The following is a 15,091-nucleotide window of genomic DNA, read 5'->3' on the forward strand; positions in this document are numbered from 1 at the left end:
ATATTGCATGTTGGTGAAGGGCATATTGAAGAAGCAGCAGCCGAATGGTTCTTGTGGGAGAACAACTCCATCTGGCTCACTAACTTCACACATCATCAGACTTCCAAGCAGCTCTCAAGCAAACTCACTTTTCACACTCTATGCTTAATGCCCTTTGAGTGCATTATCTACGAATGAACCTGGTAGAGCATCCCACACAAACCAATGCTCCACATGCGGGTTTCACATGCCACCAACTCCACATTCACAGACAACTTCAGCACCAAAGCCGTTTTCAGATAGCCCTCAATGCAAAGGCTCTAGACGCAAATATTGGTGTGAGAGCTAATTCAATCAAGGAAACACTGCATGTTGGTGAAGGGCATATTGAAGAAGAAGCAGCCGAGTGGTTCTTGTGGGAGAACAACTCCATTTGGCTCACTAACTTCACACACCATCAGGCTTCCAAGCAGCTCTCAAGGAAACTCACTTTTCATACTCTATGCTTAATGCCCTTTGACTGCATTATCTAGGAATGAACCTGGTAAACCATCCCACACAAACCAATGCTCCACATGCGGGTTTCACATGCCACCAACTCCACATTCACAGACAACTTCAGCGCCAAAGCCATTTTCAGATAGCCCTCAATGCAAAGGCTCTAGACGCAAATATTGCTGTGAGAGCTAATTCAATCAAGGAAACACTGCATGTTGGTGAAGGGCATATTGAAGAAGAAGCAGCCGAGTGGTTCTTGTGGGAGAACAACTCCATTTGGCTCACTGACTTCACACACCATCAGGCTTCCAAGCAGCTCTCAAGGAAACTCACTTTTCACACTCTATGCTTAATGCCCTTTGAGTGCCAAGGACTCAAAAGAAGCTTGGTGAGCATCGCACACAAACGAATGCTTTGCATGCGTGTTTCACATGCCACCAACTCCACATTCACAGACAACTTCAGCGCCAAAGCCGTTTTCAGATAGTCCTCAATGCAAAGGCTCTAGACGCAAATATTGGTGTGAGAGCTAATTCAATCAAGGAAACACTGCATGTTGGTGAAGGGCATATTGAAGAAGAAGCAGCCGAGTGGTTCTTGTGGGAGAACAACTCCATTTGGCTCACTAACTTCACACACCATCAGGCTTCCAAGCAGCTCTCAAGGAAACTCACTTTTCACACTCTATGCTTAATGCCCTTTGAGTGCATTATCTAGGAATGAACCTGGTAGAGCATCGCACACAAACCAATGCTCCACATGCGGGTTTCACATGCCACCAACTCCACATTCACAGACAACTTCAGCGCCAAAGCTGTTTTCAGACAACCCTCAATGCAAAGGCTCTAGACGCAAATATTGGTGTGAGAGCTAATTCAATCAAGGAAACACTGCATGTTGGTGAAGGGCATATTGAAGAAGAAGCAGCAGAGTGGTTCTTGTGGGAGAATAACTCCATTTGGCTCACTAACTTCACACATCATCAGACGTCCAAGCAGCTCTCAAGCAAATTCACTTTTCACACTCTATGCTTAATGCCCTTTGAGTGCATTATCTAGGAATGAAACTGGTAGAGCATCCCACACAAACGAATGCTTCGCATGCGGGTTTCACATGCCACCAACTCCACATTCACAGACAACTTCAGCGCCAAAGCCGTTTTCACATAGCCCTCAATGCAAACGCTCTAGACGCAAATATTTTTGTGAGAGCTAATTCAATCAAGGAAACACTGCATGTTGGTGAAGGGCATATTGAAGAAGAAGCAGCCGAGTGGTTCTTGTGGGAGAACAACTCCATTTGGCTCACTAACTTCACACACCATCAGGCTTCCAAGCAGCTCTCAAGGAAACTCACTTTTCATACTCTATGCTTAATGCCCTTTGACTGCATTATCTAGGAATGAACCTGGTACACCATCCCACACAAACCAATGCTCCACATGCGGGTTTCACATGCCACCAACTCCACATTCACAGACAACTTCAGCGCCAAAGCCGTTTTCAGATAGCCCTCAATGCAAAGGCTCTAGACGCAAATATTGGTGTGAGAGCTAATTCAATCAAGGAAATATTGCATGTTGGTGAAGGGCATATTGAAGAAGAAGCAGCCGAGTGGTCCTTGTGGGAGAACAACTCCATCTGGCTCACTAACATCACACCATCAAGCTTCCAAGCAGCTCTCAAGGAAACTCACTTTTCACACTCTATGCTTAATGCCCTTTGAGTGCATTATCTAGGAATGAACCTGGTAGAGCATCGCACACAAACCAATGCTCCACATGCGGGTTTCACATGCCACCAACTCCACATTCACAGACAACTTCACGCCAAAGCCGTTTTCAGATAGCCCTCAATGCAAAGGCTCTAGACTCAAATATTGGTGTGAGAGCTAATTCAATCAAGGAAACACTGCATGTTGGTGAAGGGCATATTGAAGAAGAAGCAGCCGAGTGCTCCTTGTGGGAGAACAACTCCATCTGGTTCACTAACTTCACACATCATCAGACTTCCAAGCAGCTCTCAAGGAAACTCACTTTTCACACTCTATGCTTAATGCCCTTTCAGTGCATTATCTAGGAATGAACCAGCTAGAGCATCCCACACAAACCAATGCTCCACATGTGGGTTTCACATGCCACCAACTCCACATTCACAGACAACTTCAGCGAAAAAGCCGTTTTCAGATAGCCCTCAATGCAAAGATTCTAGACGCAAATATTGGTGTGAGAGCTAATTCAATCAAGGAAACACTGCATGTTGGTGAAGGGCATATTGAAGAAGAAGCAGCCGAGTGGTCCTTGTGGGAGAACAACTCCATCTGGCTCACTAACTTCACACACCATCAGACTTCCAAGCAGCTCTCAAGGAAACTCACTTTTCACACTCTATGCTTAATGCCCTTTGAGTGCATTATCTAGGAATGAACCTGGTAGAGCATCGCACACAAACCAATGCTCCACATGCGGGTTTCACATGCCACCAACTCCACATTCACAGACAACTTCAGCGCCAAAGCTGTTTTCAGACAACCCTCAATGCAAAGGCTCTAGACGCAAATATTGGTGTGAGAGCTAATTCAATCAAGGAAACACTGCATGTTGGTGAAGGGCATATTGAAGAAGAAGCAGCAGAGTGGTTCTTGTGGGAGAATAACTCCATTTGGCTCACTAACTTCACACATCATCAGACGTCCAAGCAGCTCTCAAGCAAATTCACTTTTCACACTCTATGCTTAATGCCCTTTGAGTGCATTATCTAGGAATGAAACTGGTAGAGCATCCCACACAAACGAATGCTTCGCATGCGGGTTTCACATGCCACCAACTCCACATTCACAGACAACTTCAGCGCCAAAGCCGTTTTCACATAGCCCTCAATGCAAACGTTCTAGACGCAAATATTTTTGTGAGAGCTAATTCAATCAAGGAAACACTGCATGTTGCTGACGGGCGTATTGAAGAAGAAGCAGCCGAGTGGTTGTTGTGGGAGAACAACTCCATTTGGCTCACTAACTTCACACACCATCAGGCTTCCAAGCAGCTCTCAAGGAAACTCACTTTTCATACTCTATGCTTAATGCCCTTTGAGTGCATTATCTAGGAATGAACCTGGTACACCATCCCACACAAACCAATGCTCCACATGCGGGTTTCACATGCCACCAACTCCACATTCACAGACAACTTCAGCGCCAAAGCCGTTTTCACATAGCCCTCAATGCAAAGGCTCTAGACTCAAATATTGGTGTGAGACCTAATTCAATCAAGGAAATATTGCATGTTGGTGAAGGGCATATTGAAGAAGAAGCAGCCGAGTGGTCCTTGTGGGAGAACAACTCCATCTGGCTCACTAACATCACACCATCAAGCTTCCAAGCAGCTCTCAAGGAAACTCACTTTTCACACTCTATGCTTAATGCCCTTTGAGTGCATTATCTAGGAATGAACCTGGTAGAGCATCGCACACAAACCAATGCTCCACATGCGGGCTTCACATGCCACCAACTCCACATTCACAGACAACTTCACGCCAAAGCCGTTTTCAGATAGCCCTCAATGCAAAGGCTCTAGACTCAAATATTGGTGTGAGAGCTAATTCAATCAAGGAAACACTGCATGTTGGTGAAGGGCATATTGAAGAAGAAGCAGCCGAGTGCTCCTTGTGGGAGAACAACTCCATCTGGTTCACTAACTTCACACATCATCAGACTTCCAAGCAGCTCTCAAGGAAACTCACTTTTCACACTCTATGCTTAATGCCCTTTCAGTGCATTATCTAGGAATGAACCAGCTAGAGCATCCCACACAAAGCAATGCTCCACATGTGGGTTTCACATGCCACCAACTCCACATTCACAGACAACTTCAGCGAAAAAGCCGTTTTCAGATAGCCCTCAATGCAAAGATTCTAGACGCAAATATTGGTGTGAGAGCTAATTCAATCAAGGAAACACTGCATGTTGGTGAAGGGCATATTGAAGAAGAAGCAGCCGAGTGGTCCTTGTGGGAGAACAACTCCATCTGGCTCACTAACTTCACACACCATCAGACTTCCAAGCAGCTCTCAAGGAAACTCACTTTTCACACTCTATGCTTAATGCCCTTTGAGTGCATTATCTAGGAATGAACCTGGTAGAGCATCGCACACAAACGAATGCTTTGCATGCGGGTTTCACATGCCACCAACTCCACATTCACAGACAACTTCACGCCAAAGCCGTTTTCAGATAGCCCTCAATGCAAAGGCTCTAGACTCAAATATTGGTGTGAGAGCTAATTCAATCAAGGAAACACTGCATGTTGGTGAAGGGCATATTGAAGAAGAAGCAGCCGAGTGCTCCTTGTGGGAGAATAACTCCATCTGGTTCACTAACTTCACACATCATCAGACTTCCAAGCAGCTCTCAAGGAAACTCACTTTTCACACTCTATGCTTAATGCCCTTTCAGTGCATTATCTAGGAATGAACCTGCTAGAGCATCCCACACAAACCAATGCTCCACATGTGGGTTTCACATGCCACCAACTCCACATTCACAGACAACTTCAGCGAAAAAGCCGTTTTCAGATAGCCCTCAATGCAAAGATTCTAGACGCAAATATTGGTGTGAGAGCTAATTCAATCAAGGAAACACTGCATGTTGGTGAAGGGCATATTGAAGAAGAAGCAGCCGAGTGGTCCTTGTGGGAGAACAACTCCATCTGGCTCACTAACTTCACACACCATCAGACTTCCAAGCAGCTCTCAAGGAAACTCACTTTTCACACTCTATGCTTAATGCCCTTTGAGTGCATTATCTAGGAATGAACCTGGTAGAGCATCGCACACAAACGAATGCTTTGCATGCGGGTTTCACATGCCACCAACTCCACATTCACAGACAACTTCACGCCAAAGCCGTTTTCAGATAGCCCTCAATGCAAAGGCTCTAGACTCAAATATTGGTGTGAGAGCTAATTCAATCAAGGAAACACTGCATGTTGGTGAAGCGCATATTGAAGAAGAAGCAGCCGAGTGCTCCTTGTGGGAGAACAACTCCATCTGGTTCACTAACTTCACACATCATCAGACTTCCAAGCAGCTCTCAAGGAAACTCACTTTTCACACTCTATGCTTAATGCCCTTTCAGTGCATTATCTAGGAATGAACCTGCTAGAGCATCCCACACAAACCAATGCTCCACATGTGGGTTTCACATGCCACCAACTCCACATTCACAGACAACTTCAGCGCCAAAGCCGTTTTCAGTTAGCCCTCAATGCAAAGGCTCTAGACGCAAATATTGGTGTGAGAGCCAATTCAATCAAGGAAACACTGCATGTTGGTGAAGGGCATATTGAAGAAGAAGCAGCCGAGTGGTTGTTGTGGGAGAACAACTCCATCTGGCTCACTAACTTCACACACCATCAGACTTCCAAGCAGCTCTCAAGGAAACTCACTTTTCACACTCTATGCTTAATGCCCTTTGAGTGCATTATCTACGAATGAACCTGGTAGAGCATCCCACACAAACCAATGCTTTGCATGCGGGTTTCACATGCCACCAACTCCACATTCACAGACAACTTCAGCGCCAAAGCCGTTTTCAGATAGCCCTCAATGCAAAGGCTCTAGACGTAAATATTGGTGTGAGAGCTAATTCAATCAAGGAAACACTGCATGTTGCTGACGGGCATATTGAAAAGCAGCAGCCGTGTGATTGTTGTGGGAGAACAACTCCATCTGGCTCACTAACTTCACACATCATCAGACTTCCAAGCAGCTCTCAAGGAAACTCACTTTTCACATCTATGCTTAATGTGCTTTGAGTGCCTAGGACTCAAAAGAAGCTTGGTGAGCATCCCACACAAACCAATGCTCCACATGCGGGTTTCACATGCCACCAACTCCACATTCACAGACAACTTCAGCGCCAAAGCCATTTTCAGATAGCCCTCAATGCATAGGCTCTAGACGCAAATATTGGTGTGAGAGATAATTCAATCAAGGAAATATTGCATGTTGCTGAAGGGCATATTGAAGAAGAAGCAGCCGAGTGGTCCTTGTGGGAGAACAACTCCATCATGCTCACTAACATCACACACCATCAGACTTCCAAGCAGCTCTCAAGGAAACTCACTTTTCACACTCTATGCTTAATGCCCTTTGAGTGCATTATCTACGAATGAACCTGGTAGAGCATCCCACACAAACCAATGCTTCGCATGCGGGTTTCACATGCCACCAACTCCACATTCACAGACAACTTCAGCGCCAAAGCCGTTTTCAGATAGCCCTCAATGCAAAGGCTCTAGACGCAAATATTGGTGTGAGAGCTAATTCAATCAAGGAAACACTGCAGGTTGGTGAAGGGCATATTGAAGAAGAAGCAGCCGAGTGGTTCTTGTGGGAGAACAACTCCATTTGGCTCACTAACTTCACACACCATCAGGCTTCCAAGCAGCTCTCAAGGAAACTCACTTTTCACACTCTATGCTTAATGACCTTTGAGTGCCTAGGACTAAAAAGAAGCTTGGTGAGCATCGCACACAAACCAATGCTCCACATGCGGGTTTCACATGCCACCAACTCCACATTCACAGACAACTTCACGCCAAAGCCGTTTTCAGATAGCCCTCAATGCAAAGGCTCTAGACGCAAATATTGGTGTGAGAGCTAATTCAATCAAGGAAACACTGCATGTTGCTGAAGGGCATATTGAAGAAGAAGCAGCCGAGTGGTTCTTGTGGGAGAACAACTCCATCTGGCTCACTAACATCACACCATCAGGCTTCCAAGCAGCTCTCAAGGAAACTCACTTTTCACACTCTATGGTTAATGCCCTTTGAGTGCATTATCTAGGAATGAACCTGGTAGAGCATCGCACACAAACCAATGCTCCACATGCGGGTTTCACATGCCACCAACTCCACATTCACAGACAACTTCAGCGCCAAAGCCGTTTTCAGATAGCCCTCAATGCAAAGGCTCTAGACGCAAATATTGGTGTGAGAGAAAATTCAATCAAGGAAACACTGCATGTTGGTGAAGGGCATATTGAAGAAGAAGAAGCAGCCGAGTGGTTCTTGTGGGAGAACAACTCCATTTGGCTCACTGACTGCACACACCATCAGGCTTCCATGCAGCTCTCAAGGAAACTCACTTTTCACACTCTATGCTTAATGTCCTTTGAGTGCCTAGGACTCAAAAGAAGCTTGGTGAGCATCGCACACAAACGAATGCTCCACATGCGGGTTTCACATGCCACCAACTCCACATTCACAGACAACTTCAGCGCCTCAGCCGGTTTCAGATAACCCTCAATGCAAAGGCTCTAGACGCAAATATTGGTGTGAGAGATAATTCAATCAAGGAAACACTGCATGTTGGTGAAGGGCATATTGAAGAAGCAGCAGCCGAATGGTTCTTGTGGGAGAACAACTCCATCTGGCTCACTAACTTCACACATCATCAGACTTCCAAGCCGCCCTCAAGGAAACTCAGTTTTCACACTCTATGCTTAATGCCCTTTGAGTGCATTATCTACGAATGAACCTGGTAGAGCATCGCACACAAACGAATGCTGTGCATGCGGGTTTCACATGCCACCAACTCCACATTCACAGACAACTTCAGCGCCAAAGCCATTTTCAGATAGCCCTCAATGCAAAGGCTCTAGACGCAAATATTGGTGTGAGAGCTAATTCAATCAAGGAAACACTGCATGTTCGTGAAGGGCATATTGAAGAAGAAGCAGCCGAGTGGTTCTTGTGGGAGAACAACTCCATTTGGCTCACTAACTTCACACACCATCAGGCTTCCAAGCAGCTCTCAAGGAAACTCACTTTTCACACTCTATGCTTAATGCCCTTTGAGTGCATTATCTAGGAATGAACCTGGTAGAGCATCGCACACAAACCAATGCTCCACATGCGGGTTTCACATGCCACCAACTCCACATTCACAGACAACTTCAGCGCCAAAGCCGTTTTCAGACAGCCCTCAATGCAAAGGCTCTAGACGCAAATATTGGTGTGAGAGCCAATTCAATCAAGGAAACACTGCATGTTGCTGAAGGGCATATTGAAGAAGAAGCAGCCGAGTGGTTCTTGTGGGAGAACAACTCCATCTGGCTCACTAACTTCACACACCATCAGGCTTCCAAGCAGCTATCAAGGAAACTCATTTTTCACACTCTATGGTTAATGCCCTTTGAGTGCATTATCTAGGAATGAACCTGCTAGAGCATCGCACACAAACCAATGCTCCACATGCGGGTTTCACATGCCACCAACTCCACATTCACAGACAACTTCAGCGCCAAAGCCATTTTCAGATAGCCCTCAATGCAAAGGCTCTAGACGCAAATATTGGTGTGAGAGATAATTCAATCAAGGAAACACTGCATGTTGGTGAAGCGCATATTGAAGAAGAAGAAGCAGCCGAGTGGTTGTTGTGGGAGAACAACTCCAATTGGCTCACTGACTGCACACACCATCAGGCTTCCATGAGCTCTCAAGGAAACTCACTTTTCACACTCTATGCTTAATGTCCTTTGAGTGCCTAGGACTCAAAACAAGCTTGGTGAGCATCGCACACAAACCAATGCTCCACATGCGGGTTTCACATGCCACCAACTCCACATTCACAGACAACTTCAGCGCCAAAGCTGTTTTCAGACAACCCTCAATGCAAAGGCTCTAGACGCAAATATTGGTGTGAGAGCTAATTCAATCAAGGAAACACTGCATGTTGCTGAAGGGCATATTGAAGAAGAAGCAGCCGAGTGGTTGTTGTGGGAGAACAACTCCATTTGGCTCACTAACTTCACACACCATCAGGCTTCCAAGCAGCTCTCAAGGAAACTCAGTTTTCACACTCTATGGTTAATGCCCTTTGAGTGCATTATCTACGAATGAACCAGGTAGAGCATCGCACACAAACCAATGCTCCACATGCGGGTTTCACATGCCACCAACTCCACATTCACAGACAACTTCAGCGCCTCAGCCGGTCTCACATAGCCCTCAATGCAAAGGCTCTAGACGCAAATATTGTTGTGAGAGCTAATTCAATCAAGGAAACACTGCATGTTGGCGAAGGGCATATTGAAGAAGAAGCAGCCGAATGGTTCTTGTGGGAGAACAACTCCATCTGGCTCACTAACTTCACACATCATCAGACTTCCAAGCAGCTCTCAAGGAAACTCACTTTTCACACTCTATGCTTAATGCCCTTTGAGTGCATTATCTACGAATGAACCTGGTAGAGCATCCCACACAAACCAATGCTCCACATGCGGGTTTCACATGCCACCAACTCCACATTCACAGACAACTTCAGCGCCAAAGCCATTTTCAGATAGCCCTCAATGCAAAGGCTCTAGACGCAAATATTGGTGTGAGAGCTAATTCAATCAAGGAAACACTGCATGTTGGTGAAGGGCATATTGAAGAAGAAGCAGCCGAGTGGTTCTTGTGGGAGAACAACACCATTTGGCTCACTAACTTCACACATCATCAGACGTCCAAGCAGCTCTCAAGCAAATTCACTTTTCACACTCTATGCTTAATGCCCTTTGTGTGCATTATCTAGGAATGAACCTGGTAAAGCATCCCACACAAACCAATGCTTCGCATGCGGGTTTCACACACCACCAACTCCACATTCACAGACAACTTCAGCGCCAAAGCCGTTTTCACATAGCCCTCAATGCAAACGCTCTAGACGCAAATATTTTTGTGAGAGCTAATTCAATCAAGGAAACACTGCATGTTGCTGACGGGCATATTGAAGAAGAAGCAGCCGAGTGGTTGTTGTGGGAGAACAACTCCATTTGGCTCACTAACTTCACACACCATCAGGCTTCCAAGCAGCTCTCAAGGAAACTCACTTTTCATACTCTATGCTTAATGCCCTTTGACTGCATTATCTAGGAATGAACCTGGTAGAGCATCCCACACAAACCAATGCTCCACATGCGGGTTTCACATGCCACCAACTCCACATTCACAGACAACTTCAGCGCCAAAGCCGTTTTCAGATAGCCCTCAATGCAAAGGCTCTAGACTCAAATATTGGTGTGAGAGCTAATTCAATCAAGGAAACACTGCATGTTGGTGAAGGGCATATTGAAGAAGAAGCAGCCGAGTGGTCCTTGTGGGAGAACAACTCCATCTGGCTCACTAACTTCACACATCATCAGACTTCCAAGCAGCTCTCAAAGAAACTCACTTTTCACACTCTATGCTTAATGCCCTTTGAGTGCATTATCTAGGAATGAACCTGGTAGAGCATCGCACACAAACCAATGCTCCACATGCGGGTTTCACATGCCACCAACTCCACATTCACAGACAACTTCAGCGCCAAAGCCGTTTTCAGACAGCCCTCAATGAAAAGGCTCTAGACGCAAATATTGGTGTGAGAGCCAATTCAATCAAGGAAATATTGCATGTTGGTGAAGGGCATATTGAAGAAGAAGCAGCCGAGTGGTTCTTGTGGGAGAACAACTCCATCTGGCTCACTAACTTCACACACCATCAGACTTCCAAGCAGCTATCAAGGAAACTCATTTTTCACACTCTATGGTTAATGCCCTTTGAGTGCATTATCTAGGAATGAACCTGCTAGAGCATCCCACACAAACCAATGCTCCACATGCGGGTTTCACATGCCACCAACTCCACATTCACAGACAACTTCAGCGCCAAAGCCATTTTCAGATAACCCTCAATGCAAAGGCTCTAGACGCAAATATTGGTGTGAGAGCTAATTCAATCAAGGAAACACTGCATGTTGGTGAAGGGCATATTGAAGAAGAAGCAGCCGAGTGGTTGTTGTGGGAGAACAACTCCATTTGGCTCACTAACTTCACACATCATCAGACGTCCAAGCAGCTCTCAAGCAAATTCACTTTTCACACTCTATGCTTAATGTCCTTTGAGTGCATTATCTAGGAATGAACCTGGTAGAGACTTCCACACAAACGAATGCTTCGCATGCGGGTTTCACATGCCACCAACTCCACATTCACAGACAACTTCAGCGCCAAAGCCGTTTTCACATAGCCCTCAATGCAAACGCTCTAGACGCAAATATTTTTGTGAGAGCTAATTCAATCAAGGAAACACTGCATGTTGCTGACGAGCATATTGAAGAAGAAGCAGCCGAGTGGTTGTTGTGGGAGAACAACTCCATTTGGCTCACTAACTTCACACACCATCAGGCTTCCAAGCAGCTCTCAAGGAAACTCACTTTTCACACTCTATGCTTAATGCCCTTTGACTGCATTATCTAGGAATGAACCTGGTAGAGCATCCCACACAAACCAATGCTCCACATGCGGGTTTCACATGCCACCAACTCCACATTCACAGACAACTTCAGCGCCAAAGCCGTTTTCAAATAGCCCTCAATGCAAAGGCTCTAGAAGCAAATATTGGTGTGAGAGATAATTCAATCAAGGAAACACTGCATGTTCGTGAAGAGCATATTGAAGAAGAAGCAGCCGAGTGGTTGTTGTGGGAGAACAACTCCATCTGCTCACAAACTTCACACACCATCAGGCTTCCAAGCAGCTCTCAAGGAAACTCACTTTTCACACTCTATGCTTAATGCCCTTTGAGTGCCTAGGACTCAAAAGAAGCTTGGAGAGCATTGCACACAAACCAATGCTCCACATGCGGGTTTTCACATGCCACCAACTCCACATTCACGGATAACTTCAATGCCAAAGCCGTTTTCAGATAGCCCTCAATGCCAAGGCTCTAGACGCAAATATTGGTGTGAGAGCTAATTCAATCAAGGAAACACCGCATGTTGGTGAAGGACATATAGAAGAAGAAGCAGCCGAGTGGTTCTTGTGGGAGAACAACTCCATTTGGCTCACTAACCTCACACACCATCAGACTTCCAAGCAGCTCTCAAGGAAACTCACTTTTGACACTCTAAGCTTAATGCACTTTGAGTGCATTATCTAGGAATGAACCTGGTAGAGCATCGCACACAAACCAATGCTCCACAGGCGGGTTTCACATGCCACCAACTCCACATTCACAGACAACTTCAGCGCCAAACCCGTTTTCAGATAGCCCTCAATGCAAAGGCTCTAGACGCAAATATTGCTGTTTGAGCTAATTCAATCAAGGAAACACTGCATGTTGGTGAAGGGCATATTGAAGAAGAAGCAGCCGAGTGGTTCTTGTGGAAGAACAACTTCATTTGGCTCACTGACGTCACACACCATCAGGCTTCCAAGCAGCTCTCAAGGAAACTCACTTTTCACACTCTATGCTTAATGCCCTTTGAGTGCCTAGGACTAAAAAGAAGCTTGGAGAGCATTGCACACAAACCAATGCTCCACATGCGGGTTTCACATGCCACCAACTCCACATTCACAGACAACTTCAGCGCCAAAGCCGTTTTCATATGGCCCTCAATGCAAAGGCTCTAGACGCAAATATTGGTGTGAGAGCTAATTCAATCAAGGAAACACTGCATGTTGGTGAAGGACATAATGAAGAAGAAGCAGCCGAGTGGTTCTTGTGGGAGAACAACTCCATCTGGCTCACTAACTTCACACATCATCAGACTTCCAAGCAGCTCTCAAGGAAATTCACTTTTCACACTCTATGCTTAATGCCCTTTGAGTGCATTATCTAGGAATGAACATGGTAGAGCATCCCACACAAACGAATGCTCCGCATGCGGGTTTCACATGCCACCAACTCCACATTCACAGAAAACTTCAGTGCCAAAGCCGTTTTCAGATAGCCCTCAATGCAAAGGCTCTAGACGCAAATATTGGTGTGAGAGCTAATTCAATCAAGCAAATATTGCATGTTGGTGAAGGGCATATTGAAGAAGCAGAAGCAGCCGAGTGGTCCTTGTGGGAGAACAACTCCATCTGGCTCACTAACATCACACCATCAGACTTCCAAGCAGCTCTCAAGGAAACTCAGTTTTCACACTCTATGCGTAATGGCCTTTGAGTGCATTATCTAGGAATGAACCTGGTAGAGCATCGCACACAAACCAATGCTCCACATGCGGGTTTCACATGCCACCAACTCCACATTAACAGACAACTTCAGCGCCAAAGACGTTTTAAAATAGCCCTCAATGCAAAGGCTCTAGACGCAAATATTGGTGTGAGAGATAATTCAATCAAGGAAACACTGCATGTTGGTGAAGCGCATATTGAAGAAGAAGAAGCAGCCGAGTGGTTGTTGTGGGAGAACAACTCCAATTGACTCACTGACTGCACACACCATCAGGCTTCCATGCAGCTCTCAAGGAAACTCACTTTTCACACTCTATGCTTAATGTCCTTTGAGTGACTAGGACTCAAAAGAAGCTTGGTGAGCATCGCACACAAACCAATGCTCCACATGCGGGTTTCACATGCCACCAACTCCACATTAACAGACAACTTCAGCGCCAAAGCCGTTTTCAGATAGCCCTCAATGCAAAGGCTCTAGACGCAAATATTGGTGTGAGAGCTAATTCAATCAAAGAAACACTGCATGTTGGTGAACGGCATATTGAAGAAGAAGCAGCCGAGTGGTTCTTGTGGGAGAACAACTCCATTTGGCTCACTAACTTCAGACACCATCAGGCTTCCAAGCAGCTCTCAAGGAAACTCACTTTTCATACTCTATGCTTAATGCCCTTTGAGTGCATTATCTAGGAATGAACCTGGTAAACCATCCCACACAAACCAATGCTCCACATGCGGGTTTCACATGCCACCAACTCCACATTAACAGACAACTTCAGCGCCAAAGCCGTTTTCAGATAGCCCTCAATGTAAAGGCTCTAGACGCAAATATTGGTGTGAGAGCTAATTCAATCAAGGAAACACTGCATGTTGGTGAAGGGCATATTGAAGAAGAAGCAGCCGAGTGGTTGTTGTGGGAGAACAACTCCATTTGGCTCACTGACTTCACACACCATCAGGCTTCCAAGCAGCTCTCAAGGAAACTCACTTTTCACACTCTATGCTTAATGCCCTTTGAGTGCCTAGGACTCAAAAGAAGCTTGGTGAGCATCGCACACAAATGAATGCTTTGCATGCGTGTTTCACATGCCACCAACTCCACATTCACAGACAACTTCAGCGCCAAAGCCGTTTTCAGATAGTCCTCAATGCAAAGGCTCTAGACGCAAATATTGGTGTGAGAGCTAATTCAATCAAGGAAACACTGCATGTTGCTGAAGGGCATATTGAAGAAGAAGCAGCCGAGTGGTTCTTGTGGGAGAACAACTCCATTTGGCTCACTAACTTCACAAACCATCAGGCTTCCAAGCAGCTCTCAAGGAAACTCACTTTTCACACTCTATGCTTAATGCCCTTTGAGTGCATTATCTAGGAATGAACCTGGTAGAGCATCGCACACAAACCAATGCTCCACATGCGGGTTTCACATGCCACCAACTCCACATTCACAGACAACTTCAGGGCCAAAGCCATTTTCAGATAGCCCTCAATGCAAAGGCTCTAGACGCAAATATTGGTGTGAGAGCTAATTCAATCAAGGAAATATTGCATGTTGGTGAAGGGCATATTGAAGAAGAAGCAGCCGAGTGGTTCTTGTGGGAGAACAACTCCATCTGGCTCACTAACATCACAC

The sequence above is a fragment of the Ochotona princeps genome, chromosome 17, assembly GCF_030435755.1.
Source record: "Ochotona princeps isolate mOchPri1 chromosome 17, mOchPri1.hap1, whole genome shotgun sequence".
NCBI classification, from domain to species: Eukaryota; Metazoa; Chordata; class Mammalia; order Lagomorpha; family Ochotonidae; genus Ochotona; species Ochotona princeps.